This window comes from Sinohyriopsis cumingii, chromosome 13 (genome assembly GCF_028554795.1).
Source record: "Sinohyriopsis cumingii isolate HCF-2022 chromosome 13, ASM2855479v2, whole genome shotgun sequence".
NCBI lineage: Eukaryota > Metazoa > Mollusca > Bivalvia > Unionida > Unionidae > Sinohyriopsis > Sinohyriopsis cumingii.
Window position 1 is genome coordinate 57235713 of NC_142973.1, and position 16538 is coordinate 57252250.

Here is a 16538-nt window from a genome sequence, read left to right on the forward strand (position 1 = left end):
TGATACATTGCATGTCATACTTTCAAGTGATACATTGCATATGCATGTCATACTTTCAAGCGATACATTGTATGTCATACTTGCAATTAATGCATTGCATGTCATATTTCCATGTGAAATATTGCATGTAATACTTTCAATTAATATATTGTATGTCATACTTTCAAGTGATACAGTGTATGTCATACTTTCAAGTAATACCTTTAAGTTCTTAAGTTGTGTCATTGACAAAAATCTTGAGAAAGAAATAGTAATTGAAAGTTGGAGATGCATTTTTAATCAAAAAAATTTATTTTAAATCACTGCAATTTCTTGCAATTACGCTGAAATTTTTATTTAATCATATACATTTTCATTCACTAACGGGACAGAACTGAAGCGCATCTTCTTTAAAAAAAATATGGTTACTGAATGAACGTTTTGGCATAACACTCTTAGATTATCATTTATAATATATTTATATCTTCGAAAATGTTTGATCTGTGTATATTATAAACAAAGACGATATATTATTGTTAACAAGCGTAAAGACAGGAACAACTTTATTAAATATATCCACTCCCTCATTTTAGCATACGGGCCAGGTTGGACTTAAACCTGCTTCCAGTTGTTTCAATTTTTAATTTACTCCCTCCCATCCTTCTTAATGAACTCATTAACATTTTTGATTGGTTAAATGTTAGTGGTGATGTAAGAGGAAAGATAGAGATAACAACGTTAAAAAGTGTTGCAGAGCATAGTGGATAATGCCTGACTAAATTTCAATTAAAGTCACCATGCAGGTAAAATAAAAATGAAATCAATATTAAATTAGTCCGAAAAGGTGTCGATAGCGTTAAAAACAATACTGGTGCAAGATGTTACCTCAATAAAAATATTTATCTTAGTCCTTATGTGATACATCACTAGGACTTGCAAACTGCATGCTATAAGAAATCATTACATTGCACAGCTACATACTAAATTAAGCTGTTTTTATAATATAATTTTTTTTAAAAATTTTTGTAAAATCTACTTGCACATCCGGTTCGCACAGTCGCCATTGTGTTTTATAAAATATAGTATGGAGGCAGACGTTCACCAAATATCGCACAGACATAAATGTTTGCCACAGTGTACATTGCCATTTCATTATTATTATTATTATTATTATTATTATTAATTAATTAATTAATTAATGTTATTATTATTAGTAGCAGTAGTAGCAATAGTAGAAGTAGCAGTACTAGTAGTGGTAGTATTTGTAGTAGTATTATAATAATAATAATAACAATAACAATAATAATACTATTAGTAATGGTAGTAGTATTGTTGTTATTGCTGTTATTGATGTTGTTGTTGTTTAGGATTTTATAACACGTATTTCATATATTTAGGAATTTAGTTTCATTATGAAATAGTGATCATCTAAAAAAATGTGAAATGTCAGCTACTTTAGTGCTAGTTTAAAAATGTTTTCCAAAATCCAGTTTTGCATTTAATAAAAGATTGCACATCACTTCTATAATCTTTAATAATTTTCTTAACATCAATCAATCAATCAATCTGATAGATAGCTAGATATAATGACATGTTAAATCATAAAGGACAGTTAAACCATTTGTCATTGTATTTCATAAAATGACCTAAATATTATTTTATTTTTACATAGTTTTCTTTGCCATGCTAATGAGGAAGTATTCACAGATGTATCATACTTAAATAATTTTGATTAATTTAGACAAATATTGAAGAAATAACGCACAATTTGAATGTAATATATATATATATATATATATATATATATATATATATATATATATATATATATATATATATATATATATATATATATATATATATATATATATATATATATATATATATTAGCTGGATGTGGCATTTACGTACATTGCATTAAACACAGAAGGGTATATCCTCTCTTCTTTCATTCACATACACTGCTTTCCACATAGAAGGGTATATTCTCTATTCTTTCATTCACGTACACTACTTTCCACATATAAGGGTATATTCTCTCTTCTTTCAATCGCGTACATTGCATTCCACATAAAAGGGTATATTCTCTCTTCTTTCAATCGCGTACATTGCATTCCACATAAAAGGGTATATTCTCTCTTCTTTCAATCGCGTACATTGCATTCCACATAAAAGGGTATATTCTCTCTTCTTTCAATCGCGTACATTGCATTCCACATAAAAGGGTATATTCTCTCTTCTTTCAATCGCGTACATTGCATTCCACGTAAAAGGGTATATTCTCTCTTCTTTCATTCACGTACACTGCATTCCTCATAGACGGGTGTATTCTCTCTTCTTTCATTCACGTACACAGCTTTCCACATATAAGGGTATATTCTCTCTTCTTTCATTTATATACACTGCTTTCCACACAGAAGCCTATATTCTCTCTTTCATTCACGTTCACTGCTTTCCACATGGAAGGGTATATTCTCTCTTTCATTCACGTACAACGCTTTCCACAAAGAAAGATATATCTCATCATTCATTTAGTTACGTATACATTTTCAAATAATGTGAAACATTGTTAGTGTGTGTGTGTGTGTGTGTGTGTGTGTGTGTGTGCTACAAAGCTAATTTCCTTTTCCAAGGCAGTAGTTGTGATTCAAATTTGCCTAATTGTTTGAGCCATAGATGGTGTGGTAATAATGACTGATACAAATACGTCAACAACTCCTCTGATAAACATAAAGTAGAGCTGATTGTTTAAGGGAGAAGAAAAAAAAATGAACGCTACAATGTCTGTTACACCTTTCTAAAAGCTTAAACTACAAAATGCCGACAAAATATGTCACGCATCCCTGTCAATCACACTACACAGAACAATTCTCGAATATAATATCGGTTGTATCCATAACAACTTCAACAATGAGACTTTGAAATAAGAAACTATATTGTACTCGCATTAATACTGCTGTTTTTAAATTGATGTTTAGAAGATACATTTCAGTTTGAAGCGGTAATAGTAGCTAAAAATGAAATATAATAAAACGAAGAACTAGACAACGTCGCTACAAATACCGATTATCATTTGGCTGTCTATTGAATGACACGTGCGATATTTATTACAACAACAGACCTTGGAATGTGCGTTAATGTACACAGCAAATATAATAAGGTTGAAACGGACCGTCGAATATATTAAGCCAACATCAAAAGTACAAACTGAAAAGCAAGTCAAGAGCATTGCAAAACTTGGCTGTATGAATATCCTATTCGACTGAATCAAACATATTTTATTGCATAAAGAAAAATGCAATGCGGTCGGATTACCTACAAACTTCATAGCGGCCTCCACCAAAAGACAACAAGGACTCAAAATATTTAATGCTTCACACACAATTAAGTGCACAAAAAAGCAAATTCAAAAGCAAATGTGAACATACAATTTTTTTTATATTTGTGGTTCTATTTATAAACTTGAGATAAATTATTATGATGAAATTTTATGCAAGGTGACAATGCTACATCATGGTAGCAATATGTATTTGTGAAACATAAATCAAAACCCGTTTGAAATAATTGTAAGGAAACGTATGTCAAGGTAACTGACTTCAGTTACATATAATCGCTTTATCTACGTTCGCAGATGGTAGGATGGTTACAAAAGCTCCTTTGAAGTTATACATGTTCACCCTGTAATTAAAGATGTCTCTGTGATATCATCAGCGTCTTCGTGTTTGCGTACCAATTTGCTAAGTGTTTTAATATTAGAAATTGAATTTCCAGTGGTCAACATATTGTGTTTTTCATCGATACCGTGTGTGTGTCTGTGTGTGTGTGATTTGGATTTTGAACGTAGCTTTAATAATTTTTCAGTCATATCGCTACGATGTCTGCAGTGTGACAGTTTACAGTGATGTCTAGCACTGGGGCATCATGCCGCAGACATGTAGCATGATGTCCCACCCTGTCACATTATCCTGACACCAGGCCGACCAGTCCTAACAATCACTTCTTAATGCTGAGCGCCAAGCAGGGCAGCTGTTAGTACCGTTTTTGTAAGTCTTTGGTATGACTCGGCCGGGGATCGAACCCACGACCTCACGCATCTGAGGCGGACGCTCTAACCACTAGGCCACCGGAGCGGTTCATCGATACCTTGTAATGTTGTTGCTGTCAAAGAAATATATAAAACTAAAGTTTCTTTGTATGAGTAAATATGACATCGGAATACATGAAAAACGGTTGTGTTACACAGTGTAAATATGACACCGGAATGCACGAAAAACGGTTGTGTTACACAGTGTAAATATGACACCGGAATGCATGAAAAACGGTTGTGTTACACAGTGTAAATATGACACCGGAATGCATGAAAAACGGTTGTGTTAAACAGTGTAAATATGACACCGGAATGCATGAAAAACGGTTGTGTTACACAGTGTAAATATGACACCGGAATGCATGAAAAACGGTTGTGTTACACAGTGTAAATATGACACCGGAATGCATGAAGAACGGTTATGTGACACGGTGCAACTATGCAATCCTCATACACAGATTAACTGTGTGTCACACTGCAACTAAAAAGAATAATTTCAGACGAGAAGAACATCTATGATCTAATGGTTAAATAAACACCGAACATAGTCGTCCCTAAATAATTTACATCGGGCATTCTGAGTTTCATGTAGCTTATGCTTTAGATTAAAATTAAAATGTTTGCAGATGTTATTTCTGAAGATTCTTTTCATTTATAACTTTGATTGAAAATCATAGGCCGTATGTCATGATAAATATAATATTTTGAAACAAACATGGTTTCTTAATGCCACTACGGAGGCCCATTCGTGCCAAATCGTGTCTGTAAATAATAAATATATTACGAATCAACGCAATACTTATCGCGAATATTCGCAATAGATTGCGAATAAACGCAATACTATTGAGAATAAACGCAATACTTATTGCTAATATTCGCAATAGTATTGCGAATAAACGCAATATTTTGCGAATAAACGCAATACTTATTGCGAATAAACGCATTACTTTGCGAATAAACGCATTACTTTGCGAATAAACGCAATACTTATTACGAATATTTTCAATACTATTGCGAATAAATGCAATACTTATTGCGAATATGCGCAATACATTGCGAACAAACGCAATACATATTGCTAACAAACGCTATATTATTGCGAATAAACGCAATATTATTGTGAATAAACACAGTACTTATTGCGAATAAAGTTTTGAATTTCGGTCGTTGTCAAATCCTCTAGGATTTAAGTGAGTATGGACGTATTTTTTTACAGTCGTAAGTGAAAATGACATGATTATTGCTCTATTTCTTAATGTATTCAAATGAATTTAAGTTTCGCCTAACTATTTCTTTTTGAAAATGAATGAATCTGTGGCAGGGCAACTGCCCAGGCCAAGCAAACTCCGCCACTGTGGGATGGTGGGTAGGTGGACATATGTCAATTGATAATGAAGAAACTAAAATAATAGTTGGGTATAACTGCATACAGCATCTCGGCCCACAGTAATATTTAGTATTCTCTTGGTACAGTGTACTATTGACATGCACATACCCGGTACTGCTACCAAATTTGATTCGTGTACATGTATTCTAGCTTAACTTGGCTTCCGGTTCTATTTAATTTCAGCAAGCGATCGAAGATGGAGCCAGAGCTTAGTGAATTTCTAAGAAGCACAGCATGCCATGATGCAATTGAAAAAAATGGAGCAGGAAAATGTATTTCAGTGCAAACTGCAATCAAAGAGACATTGCGACATTATTCCTATAACCCAATATAAGCCTAGATCCATCAAAACGTTTCTGCTTTCAGTTGCATAAATTTCAGTGCATTTTATATCCAGTTTGCGGCTTCCTTTCATGGGGCCTCTGAATTTCTGGACTCCAAACCAATGGTTGTATATAAAAGTTTAAACATCCAACAATGTCGCCAATAAAAAGCCACATGGTATGTTTTGCAGCCAATAAGAAAAAACATTGGCGAAGACCTACGCGATCCCAGAATAAACTTTTTATGCGTTTTTGTTCGTATTTTTAAGAAGAAAAAATACTTTTTCGTGTACGAGAAAAATACATATAACTTTCAGGAGCCAAGCCATGATCATCTTGTATTATTCTTACGCGATCTCTTCCCCAAAATGATAAAAAAAAACTTTTTACGTTTTTTTTCGTCCTTTCTAAGAAAGATTTTTTTTGGTGCACAAGAAAAATACATGTATATGAAATTTCGGGAGCCACGCCACGACCGTATTATATCCGAATTCGTGTTATAAGGGAGCGAGCAATAACAGGGTCACACTGTACATATATATATATATATATATATATATATATATATATATATATATATATATATATATATATATATATATATATATATATATATATATATATATATATATATATAGTAACGTGCTCCACCCCGGGGTTAATTTCCCAGCGCAAGCTCCCTTATATTTAGAGAATTTCTTCCTGTTTTGATGGTTCGGCAATCCTCAAACTGAGACTTTGAATTGGTTGCAATAGTATAATGTACTGGTAGTACATAGTACGTCGTCTGATAACAGACGAAATCTCTGTAGAAATAATGGCTTCTTATACTAGCTACTTATCCGTGAGGAAATTATTTATCTAAGTATATAAACAACATAAAATCTGAATGAGAAAAATAGAGGATTTATTTTAGTCTTAACATGTCAATAAACAATTCAATATAATAGAATTCACATATTCTCTTCCTAGTCAATAAATAAATTAGTATAACAGAACGTACATATACTTCTAACCAGCAGTCTTAACAGTTAGTATTAAATAATAATATTGATCAAATATAATTTACTATAATACTTTTATAATGTTTATAGGGGTAGCATTAAAATCCCAATACAAACGGATTCAAATAAATAGAATTAACAGGCGAAACGTGTGACCATTTCTTTTACGATAAAAATATAAAGTCATACAAATGTACTGAAATAGCGTTATAGAGGCCCTATATCCCTACGTATGACTACTCAACACTTTATCCTTGGCTTTGATTTTCCTTAGTACATAAATTTACTATTAATTTTTATATTGCATAAATGAATGTATATTTTCTAATATGATTATTTCTACTTAATTTCTACTAGGAGAATGATAACATTTCCTATCACTTTTGGAAGCCGATTATATATTGCAGTTGCATACGAACCCGGTGCCGGTTGAAGGGAAACTGACTGGTTTGCGCGACACCCATATTTATAACCTTCGGTTGCACTACACAGTGTAACACTCCACCAAAATAGTACATATTGTTAACAAGTATTTAAGGCTCAATAAATACTAAATATCGTTAAATTATTGAGATAGAAAACAAACATTAAATGCTAATTATACTATTATAATCTTAATCGCAAACGTTTGGTCAAACACTAAAATCCTTGTGTCACACGTATAAACAGTAAACATTGGCCTCCAAACAAGTTGGTGGTGCGGGAAAATTAGAACATGCATCATCCTAATGCGTTATCCTCGCAGGTGAAGGTAAGTGCATTATTTTCTTGTTGAGCATAACTTATTCTACGTAAAAACTAGTTATATCAACTGTTTATTGCTGTTCAATAATGACTGCATATACCGCGTAGTGGAAATCTGAGGTACCTCCAATACGTAAATTGCCTCCAAAACAAAGATGGCGGACATTGTGAAATACATTGAACGTTGTACATAATATGAATAATACAGAACATTTGTTTTGTAATATATCGAACTTAACATAGTCTCAGAATATCCAACTGTATATGAAACTAGTATATGTGTGATTTACATCATTGAAACAATGTAAACCAATGATATGACACATTGGAGGTGCCTCCAGTACATAAAGTGCCTCCAAAACAAAGATGGCGGACATCGTGAAATACATTGAACGTTGTACATAATATCAGTCATACAGAACATTTGTTTTGTAATACATCGAACTTAACATAGTCTCAGAATATCCGTCTGCATATGAAACTAGTATATTTGTATTCATGTAAAATTCTAACAATATATATATATATATATATATATATATATATATATATATATATATATATATATATATATATATATATATATATATATATATATATATATATACCAAAGACTTACAAAAATGGTACTAACAGCTGCCTCGCTTGGTGCTCAGCATTAAGAGGTTAGTGTTAGGACTGGTCGGCCTGGTGTCAGGATAATGTGCCTGGGTGGGACATCATGATACATGTCCGCGGCATGATGCCCCAGTGCTAGACATCACTATAAACTTTACGTGCCAAGCTGGGCATTGTGAAAACTAGACATTGTCATGATGCAGTTCCAGGATAAATGTATCTCAGTCTTCTTTGAAGTGGAGAAAAAGAACTATGGCAAGATATTGTAACAGAAATGCTTTTAAAGAAAACAGGAAAGTAGAATTGGGATAGATACATAATGGAAAGCAAGTAAGGACAGCAAAATGAGGAGGAACTCGCAAAATTGAATTGCCAAGAAATAGCAGGAAAGAAGAAGTCTTGGATAAAGCTAAAACACGTTTTTCCCAACCAATCATGCCCCATTTTGGTAGTATTGTGGATTTAATATTTAAATTAACAGATTTTTCCAACAGAGAAATCCAAAATGAAACTATTGAAGAATTATATGAATCCTCAAAGGTAGTTTGCTGAGACTTTATATGGTCACAGAGAAGAAAGATTCACTCAGTACAGAAAGTATCACTCTTCAAGCTCAAATAACGATACTTTCTGAACCACTCACTGAAGAGAACACTATAAGCGTACCAGAAACATTACATCATGGCTTAGAGTTCTATCACAAACCACCTGTATCTTTTCTGAATAGAAATCCTAAAGAATCAAACTGTGAACAAGCTGAAAGCATTCTGATTACATGTCCGTTGGATAGAGCAGTATCAATACATATTCAGTCAAAAGAAGAGTTTTCATTTGAGTCAATGCTGAAAGTCACACCCAGTCAGTCACAGCAAGTTGCTGACTCAGTATCTGAATCTGTTGAGACCCTTAGTACCCCCAGTCATGCACTTCAACATGCAAATTACGCCAATATGTATGCAAATTGTATGCAAAATACCATCATGCCTTCTGTTATATTAGATTCTATGTTAGTTCTGACAATGAAATATTGTTTCATATTGTTTCACCCAGGGGATGACCATTTTAATACCAGATCTGAACTAGATGACACAGTTCCTTTGAATGAGAGTGTTAAGAAAGTAATAGTTAAGAGAGGCCATGTGTTTCATGACATGATGAATTATTTTCTGGATGCCAACTTTGATCCCAGATTAAATCAATTACAGGTAGAACTGGCATTTTGTATCTGAAAGAGGTGAGCATGCTGGGGGTGTTTTCAGAGATGTTGTATTGGAATTCTGGGAGACCTTCTATATTAAACATACAGTTGGGTTTGATATCAAAATTCTAACCACTGTGCATATCATGAGGAGAGAACACTGGGAGGCAGTGGCCAAGGTTTTCATATATGGATATAAACAGGAAGGGTAATTGCCCATTCGTCTGTTTTAAGCTTTTCTTCAGAGATGCATTGATCGAAAGGATATCCAAGATGAGAAACTGTTGAATACTTTTCTGTCTTTTCTGCCCACTGTGGATAGGGAAATCTTTGAAATGGCACTGAATGATTTTGATGGCATGGATGAAGAGGGTCTTTGTGATGTATTTTCAATCTGTGACGCACGCATTATGCCCACAAAAGACAACATCAGAAAGTTAGTTAGAGACATGTCTCACCATCAGACAGTGCAAAAACCTTCCTTTGTAACCGAGTGCTGGTCACCATTACAGTATTATTTGAGATCATTGCTACCCAACACAGGACTTGAGGAAGTGTACAGAAATTTGCATGTGACAAACAAAAAGGTTTTGAACTTGCTTCAATTACCAGATGATATTTCAAAAGCAGAAAAGCTCACACTTTATGCTGTGAGGCAATACATCAAAAGCTGTAGTAAGGACCAGCTAACAGCATTTTTGCGATTTTGTACTGGAAGTGATCTGATCGTTGGCAAACAAATTCAAGTTAGATTTACACCATCAATGTCTGCATTTACTCTGAGACCAAATGCCCATACATGTGGCTGTGTACTAGAGCTATCCACTAGCTATGACAACTTTCTAATTTGGGAGGGGGATACAGATTGGACATGAAAATTAGTATTTAGAGATATCAAAAGAGTTTACAGATCTGATTAGCTGACACTTGGGTCCTTATAATTTGTTAGGAGTCCATTGTATTTATCTAGAGCACCACATTTTTGTACAAGTTGTGCTTTCTTTTTCTTTTAATTTCTTTTCATTTTATGTGTAAGACCCAATAAGTGTAAGGAAGTACTTTACGATTCTTAAAAAATTACAAACTTTGAATTGTTTGATATCTTAGTTGTGTTGGTTATTTTATATAATATTTGATAATTTTTATTATGAACAAAGTGTTCATCCCAGCAGTTCAGGACACATGTTTAATGTTTGTTATATGTATCTTCATTAGTTATTTCTTTGTTTTCCTTTTTCTCATACCAGTGGGTTTTTTTTTCTTCTCATCATTCATGCAAGATGGGGGCCTCAGCTGGTATGGAACCATTATAAATAAGTTAATCATACAAGGTAAAGAGGCCTAACATATGGGAAAAGACTGGGCTTCTTGCACTCAGTTTGTAATTGGAAAATCATTGGTATTAAACATAAATAATGCTTTGTCCTGGAAACTGACTGGACCTTGTTACAGTTCGAAGAATAGATAGAATGTTTGTTTTTTCAATATCAGATTTCCATTATACACTGGTTTTGTTCTTGAAGTGATTGAGTGAACTTTTCAAAACATTTGCTTACTTCAACTGATGAATCTAGTTTAAAATATCACATTTAATGACATAATATGTATATCCCTGCTAATGTTAAAACACACACACACACATAATGATACAGATGTCCTTATATGGTACTAATGTTAAAGCAGACACACACACACACACACACACACAATGATGCAGATGTCCTTGTATGGTACTATACATGTCATGACCAACACAAAGCAGCTTATGTTTGACGTGACTTTGTCATTCCAATTTCTTACTATCGTAATACTTGGTCTCGTTATCCATTGAAATAAATATGTAGTCTAATTTAATGCCAACACTAGTAATTGTATGACATAATTTGAATAAATAACTGATGCTTTATTATTTCCATTCATCTTTAAAAGGTGTTCTGTAGATATTGTGGGGCCCTTTGTCTCAAATATGAGGGCTGTCATTCTTGATTCCTGTTCCAAGGGTCCATGGTCCAGTTTGTTTTTAGAGGGAGGTGGTGGAGCAGGTCAGAGGTCGAATATAAGAAATTACAATGATATATTTTCATATATTTTCTAAATAAACGTCATATATGTGCTCACAGTAGGAAGACCCTCATATGTGTGACAGACAATACATATGACCCCTGGGTACCGTTGAGGATGAGCATGGCTGTTGGTAGTTGTCTTGAAGTATGCTGTGCATTTCATGGGGATTTGTGAAGGCAAGCCATTGCAGTTACTTTACGTCATTTAAGAACTAAAATCAATTAGTGTACAAGTCAATTAACTTTATTCACTTGAGAGAGTAATCTTTTATAAAATGAGCACACAATCATATCTTGCAATGTAGTATTGTATGCATCACAATATGATAGTGGCAATACATTATAAGTAATTATACAAATATTACTATGATCAGTGCATATCCATATAATATTAGCATTAATACATTATGTATAATACATGAACAAATGGGGATTTATCTAACTCTATCACATATTGGATTAGTTAAGTGATAACTTAAGTGATATGTTTTAAGTCTTTTGCTGGTTCTTGTTTCTTTACTCCATGAATAACTTTATATAATGTGTCATATTTGTATATACTACCTTTTGCAACATATTCATTGAATGAGGTAAAATTAAAATCAATAACATTAAAAAATGAATGTATTAACCATAAATTGATCTGCACCCAATTGTGGGCAGTGTAGACTCAGATGTGTTGCATTAGGTACCAGCATATCTCAGCCTGTGCTGTTTCTAAATTGATAGATATGCACCTCTTTTTGCTACTTTGTTGTGGTATACTGTTAACTTTACTTTCATAATGATGTCAATTGTATGTAAACTTACATGTCTTTCAGTTTGTTTCATAGTGATCCAGAAGGTGCAGGTTCATATCGTTTTTTATTTACACATTTATAACCCTTCGTTGTCTATAGGTAAGAAATCGGATACAGTTTTGTTCATGTTTTAGGAGTGTTCTTTTACAGTTTATTGTTACTTTTACTTTTTATTAGAATGTTTGATGATGAGACACAGGTCATTTCAATGTGAACTTAATTTATTTCAGTTTGTTTCATAGTGATCCAAACGATGCAGGTTCATATATTTTTTTATTTACACATTTGTAACCAATCTTTGCCTATAGGTAAGAAATATGATAGTTTTGTTGATGTTTAAGGAAGTTATTTTGTGCAGTTTCATTGTTACGTTTACCTTCTGTTTGCATTTGTTATGTTCAGGGAAATCCAATCTTAAGAAATGAAAACTCATTTAAAAAATATTGATATATTTAAATGAAAAGAGAGAATTCATCTTGAGTGATGCTTATGGCTTGTAAGTTGTGCTTCTTCTTTTTTGTTAATGGCATTTACTATAAAGACATAAAATAAAACTTCACCTGGTCTTAATTTCATTTTTTATTTAGATGTTGTACCTTTTCCTAAATTAAAACACTGTTAGCTGATTTATAAGAAAAGATATCTTTTTTAATACTGTTGGAATCAACATCAGTGTCACAATTATCATTAATAATTTTTTTGGATTTTGGTCCATATATTCTAAGCTCTTGCTTATTTCCTAAACAAGCAAAGAAGAAGAGGAGCCTGTGATGAAACACTGTCAGTTATGTAATCTCCTATGTCTTCTTCTTGTCTGTACTGTCATCTTACTTGAAAATACGCATACATCCAGAGAGACAGTGCACCACTGTAGCAAAAACAAGTAACTGTTACTGCATTGTATGCATTTGTTTTTCCTTTATTGTCTTGGATCCATAATACCTACATTGCACTTCAGTTCTACCTCTGTTATGAGGCCTTGAGTAGAGATTTATACCCAAAATATTTTGATAGTGTTGTGTACAAAGAAGTAGATTGGTTTGTAATTGACAAAGATTCAAGTTTGCTAGTTATATACATTAAAACCTTTTATATGCTTTCAGAAATATGGAAAAGTGTTTGTGCAACTCCATGAAATTTATCAAATTTCATATCAAATATAGTAAAGCTCAACAGAATGATTGCTAGCTTAATTTCCACGTTACCGCTTGGAATTGCAAAATGACAGAGCCTTTGAAAATGTTATACTTCGCTTATCAATTAAGGTGTAGTAATCTGAACAGTGTGTAAGAAGAATAGTGGAACCAACATGGAACTGTAAGTGCCCAACTTAATTTTAATGGTATGAGGAGAACACTGATAAGATGCCTGTCTCCTCCATAAGTGTGATAAAACTCTTGTCCATTTGCCACTGTTATCCATGTCCAAGAAGGGGTAGCATTTTGGCACCCTTCCCTTAGTTATATATATTTATATAGTTACGACTCTTTGGTATTAAACTAATTAACAGAAAAGAGTGAAAACCAACAGGCTTTGCAAAATTTAACAAACAGTTTATTTCCCTTGAATACAATGTGAAAGTTTAAAAAGACCTTACAGTATTGTGAAATAAGTTCTTAATATTCATATACGATCTACCACAAGTATATAACGTCTTTCAGACGACTGCTTCTTCATTTGGAATAAACATATACCAATAGAAGAACTCTTCCAGGAACTTAATGACCTCTATCCAGCTATAAACTTCACAAAGAATGAGAGTGAATAAGCATTCCTTTCCTGGACATTCTAGTCAAACTATCTGGAGCACATAATACTACTACTGAAATTTATAGTAAACCAACTGAAACACATAATTATCTCAGTTTTAAATCCTGTCATGCAAAACATATAAAAGTGAACATTCCTTTTAACCTTGCCTCAAGAGTGTTCACAACTGTAGAGAACAAACATACACAAAAAACAAAGACTGGTAGAGTTACAGCCATATCTTCAGAAGCAAAATTACCCAGACCAAAGTATCGATCAAGGAATACTCAAAGCGATAAGAAATGGACCAGTCAAGGGAAATATCAGTGAAAACATAAACCCATCATGAAGTGGAATCCCTTTCATTACAACCTAAAATCCACGGAATACAAATATCACACATGTGAACAATTACTCAGACGTAATGATAAAACTAAAAATTTCATGGAAATACGGAAAATTATTAATAGTAGGAGACAATCCAGAAATGTTGAACAAATTTTTACCAGATCTAAATTTAACGTTATTTAAAGAAAGGCCTGAGTAACCAAATGTGGTACGAGTAGATGCAAAATTTGTTCCAATATAACAGAAGGAAACCCATTAAAATTTTAAAATGGCAAGTTTTTTAAAGTTAAAAAAGACATTAATTACAATTCAAGAAATGTGTTTTATGCATTGATATTTGTGCAGTGTGAAACTTTTTCCGCACCTCAGACGAAAAATGAACTAAGGGAATGACAGTACATAGACATAGAATAATGACTAGAAGAGCTTGATTTATGAAAAGTCAGTAAACATACATAACTGTTCAGGAGGAAATTTCACTCTTTCCCTTTTATAAATTATTAACTAATAATGAATCTTCATTTAAAGAAAAGGAATTGCGTTTCATACTTACTCTACATCCACACCTTAATAGCTCGAGCTAATTATTTATAAAAATTAACACACGATTATCTGTACGTTGCATTAACACACTGATACATTTTCATGTCATGATGGCATAATAACATTTTAACTTTTAAATTGTATGAATCACATTTGACATTGTATCAACAATACATTAATGCACGTTCATGACACTTCAAAATTACAAATTTAATTTTGTATACAAGTGTGGTATATAGATATAGTGAAGCTGTTAATTTCTCGCTGTATAAACAATGATGTAATTAATACAAAAATGACGTCAAATTGTTTATTTACAAAAATGTTGTAAAGAAAGTATGTATTCCTCTGAAGAGCATCGATACAGATGATGCGAAAGCACTTGAAGGAATAAAGCATTGATTTTTCTGATCTTCTGCTACATTAACACACACACACACACACACACACACACATACATGCATACATACATACATAATAAGAATTAAGGTTGGTTTCTCTATATCTCTTTCTTACTAACTCATATATGTTACTGTATTAATAAAATTCCAGAGACCTGTGATACTATTCAACATCTCGTAGTCTATATGATGCAGTTATCGTGAAGCGACCTTGACCTTTATGGAGACTTAATGGTTGACGAATGCCAAGGTTTAATAGAGGCTATATTACAGAAATGAATTCAGTCCCTCAAAGGTGTAGAACGTACTATTTTGATACAATCTTTCTGGATTTTCTGCAGAATATACTACTATCAAAGTATATATATACTGTTATTAGTGCGGCAAGTAATGATACAAAGCGTTGAGACTGGCATGGTTTACCTATATAGTTTGCATTATAATTTTCATTGCATTATTCATAATTTCAAAAAAAAAGAAACGATAAAGTTCATTTGCACTGTTCATGCGTACAGAGCCTGCAAAACTAGTCCACGCAGTGTTTTGTAAGTGTTGAGGGCATCTTCAGGGCTCATCATAATTTCCAGGATATTACTTCCATTAGAATCTGAAAGAGTTCCTGCAGTTCTGGGTCTGATGGCTTATTTTGGTTAAGCCAACATTCGTCTTTGCATATACATTTTTCTTTGTCCAAGAATTCATTTAGAGCACTAGCATTTCCAGGGAAATCAAACTTGTAATCCAAATAAATTAAAGTAAACAAAATAATTATCCCCAAAACTGGTCACAACATAAAACACTTTAATAGGAATAATAGAGAGATGCAAACTTTGCTAATTACCTGCAGAATAGACATGAAGACGAACTGTATAATGTTCTTGTCTATCGTATCTCCTTCAAAATAACCTGTCTCTTTCAGAATTCCAAAGAACTCTATCCAAAACTGACAACATTCCATACGTAATAGCCGCCAAAACGATTCTATCCGCTGGTTAGCGGTACTTGGCCCAAATATGAAAGACTGTGTATTACTGTGTATTAGTCAGAAAGTTATCATTTCAGCAACATGAGTATTCTCAGTTCCACGGTCGCCTCTTACCGCTTTTGGGCATGCATCGAGTTGCTCAATTGCATCAATGTAATGTCCTGCGATGTGTGTGTGTGTGTGTGTGTGTGTGTGTGATTAGGATATTTAACGTATCTTTAACAATTTTTCAGTCATATCGCTTCGATGTCTGCAGTGTGGCAGTTTATATGAAAATATGAAAGACTTTTGGGCATGCATCGAATTGCT